General features: G+C 34.1%; 1 protein-coding gene across 1 annotated transcript in view; it reads right to left on the minus strand.

Annotated features, from left to right (window-relative positions):
* The window catches only part of MGAT4C (MGAT4 family member C), a 436,614-nt gene extending 435,286 nt beyond the window's left edge, over positions 1-1,328 (minus strand). Inside the window, exon 1 of the mRNA XM_006774719.1 lies at positions 1,212-1,328. The gene's annotated coding sequence lies outside the window, so the exon portion shown is untranslated. The remainder of the gene's footprint in view (positions 1-1,211) is intronic.
* Positions 1,329-2,934: the final 1,606 nt, after the last annotated feature.

The raw sequence follows: 2,934 nt of genomic DNA on the forward strand, positions 1-2,934 counted from the left end.
GCTGCCCCCAGGTGGTCAGCGCATGTCATAATAAGCGATCGAACTCCTGGTCTCCTGGTTGAACTCCTGAAGGGACACTAAGCATATTAGATAGATATAGATATAGATATAGATTAGATCTAGATATATAGATATAGATTAGATATAGATATAGATATAGGTAGATATAGAACACAAATATTTAATTACTCATGTGATTGAATTACTGAAAAGAAGAAAAACTAATGACAAGTTTATTTTAAAAACTTTACTTTAAAAAATAAATTTAACTTGAAGTGAAGCTGATTAGTTGCAAAGTATTTTGATATTCACATCACTGATTTCTGAACAAATGCTTATGAAGAAAATGAAGTTATATAAATGCAACTAAAAATGATGTTTCTATAAGAATTACAGTGCTGTAATGTGTAATTCTGCCATTACCAAAAATTAATTTTACATAAGTCAAATATTTGTATATAGTCACATGTGTGTATAAATATTTTCTTGCTATTTTAGACACACATAAATTTAGGTAGAGTGTATAACAGGTAGAGATTTTTGTAGCAATATTGAAGCACATCACAGATTGAAGGAATTTATGCAAAAAACAAAAGCTCATATTTTGAACATGTGTGCACTGTTACATTACTTAGAGCTAAAGTGACAAAAGCCATATGAAGACAAACTCACCCAGAATTATTATTTCCAGATTTTCTCTTTTCCAATTTTTAGAATTAAAAAGAGTTTAGAATAGTCAAAAATGTCTACAAGTAAACCCAATGGCAAAAATGGGTTGGATTCTTGAAGCTCTATGGAGACAAGCTACTGGGCAGTAATGACACCATTGGTCAGGGGAAAACTCAAACATATGGACTCACTCTCAGCCATGGATCAGAGTACTGACTTGTTTCCCTGTGTTTTGACCAGGAATTCTACAGTATAAAATATAAAATAACACCACGTTTCATTCAACAGAAGTGTAGTTTAAGACTCCCCTACCTCCCATACAAATTTAATATGTGCAATATGACTTACTGCTTCACTTTTATTTTTCTATATAACACACACCCAAAAGCATTATGAAAAAAATAGTTCAAAAGAAAGGAAAACAGTTTATGACTTGTAACATAGAACAGCTTCTCTGCTCCCTGACCACATTATGGTTTAAAAGGATTTTTTTTTTTTTATCAAACTCTCACCATTGCAAAGAAAAAGAAAGCTTCGCTTACCAGAGAGGAATAAAGCTTCAACCTTGCTCTAACGTTTTCTGCAGCTCTTGTTTGAAAAGGGAGAACCAAAGCAGCTTTGTGCATACAACTGATCTGGCTGATCTCCAGTCCCTGCACAAAAAAAACAGTATAATTGGCTCTCAAAAAAGTGTTGTAAACATTCATCATGATGGCCCTTGCTTGTTGAATCTAGTCACTGTTACCCTAGTAGACTTTTCCAAACACACCAATTTCACATTTCTACTTTCATTGCTTACTGTTTGTTTGCTTTTTCTATTTAATGCTGAAATTAATATTGTTAAAAAAGATTTCTGAGTTCCGGCTCTACTGGTCTAACTCTTGGGTTCTGAAAGTATGATTCAAGACAAAAACAAAACAACAACAACAACATTTTAAATCAAGACAACATTGATAAATACATTTTCTTGACGTCTGTATATCTTTATTTTTAAATTGAACAATATTTAGTCCACTACTGATAGGATAACAATTATCAGGATTAATTCTCTTTTATCCACTATTTGATAAAAGTCAAGTGAACATTGCACATCTCTGTGCAGAAGCCACATCAATAATGCCTACACATACCCTAGCGTCTGAGACCAACTGTGCCGGATTTCTCAGTCTCGTTAAATATTCCACTGTTCCCTTGCCCAAACCTTCAAAAGGTTTCAAACACAATCACATCTTTTAATTTTTATGGGAGCAATGAAAGGGTCACATAGCCTCGGCTTTTTTCTTATATTTAAACATTCAATTTTTATGGGAACAGTCACTGATTTTAACTATGAGCTGCATATTCCTGTTACCAAGAATATGTGAACACTAGATCAAAAAATAAGCCTCAGTGAAAAACAGTCTCAAATTGTATAAAGTCTTATAATGATCTGAGCAGTACAGCGATCTTAGAACTACATGTTGCCTTTTTCCCCATGTGTGTGAAGCCTGATGAGCAGTTAGCAGTGATACTGTTTGAAAAATATTAAATGCATGGAAGTTTGTGTGTGTATGTTTCATTTTTAATCCGATATTTATTTTTTTCATTATACAAATTAAACAAGTATAATAAAATAATTTATGACTATACAAATTATGGTTCTATGAATCTTGAAAATTACAAATTATGACAACTTATGAGATATGTCTCGTGGAAGAAGTATACATTTAGATATTTGACAAGTGTAAAACTTCTCTATACTACTGAACCTTTTAAAGAAATATTTTAATTACATTAAAATAATCTAGAACCACCTGGCTTAGTAGTAGAGCATTAACCTATGAACCAGGAGGTCAGGCTTTGATTCCTGCCAGTGCATATGCACTGGAAGCGGGCTAGATCCCCAGTGTGGGATGTGCAGGAGGCAGCCAATCAATGATTCTCTTTCATCATTGATGTTTCTATCTCTCCCTGTCCCTTCTTCTCAGAAATCAATAAAAATATATTTTTTAAAAAATAACCTATAACCTTGAATACTGAACATTCCATGTTTATATTTGTGGATCTCAGTCCCATTTAAAGATTTTTATTGTATTTGAGAATACTATAGACCGATATATATATACATACACACTAGAGGCACGATGCATAAAAATTCATGCACTGGAGCGGGGGTCCCTCAGCCTGGCCTGCCCTCTCTCACAGTCCAGGAGCCCTCAGGGGCGGGAGGCAACCTGTTGATCAGGGAAAGGCGATGTCCCATCAAACCTCTGCTGCTGCCACTGC

Source organism: Myotis davidii, unplaced genomic scaffold (assembly GCF_000327345.1).
Source record: "Myotis davidii unplaced genomic scaffold, ASM32734v1 scaffold26, whole genome shotgun sequence".
NCBI classification, from domain to species: domain Eukaryota; kingdom Metazoa; phylum Chordata; class Mammalia; order Chiroptera; family Vespertilionidae; genus Myotis; species Myotis davidii.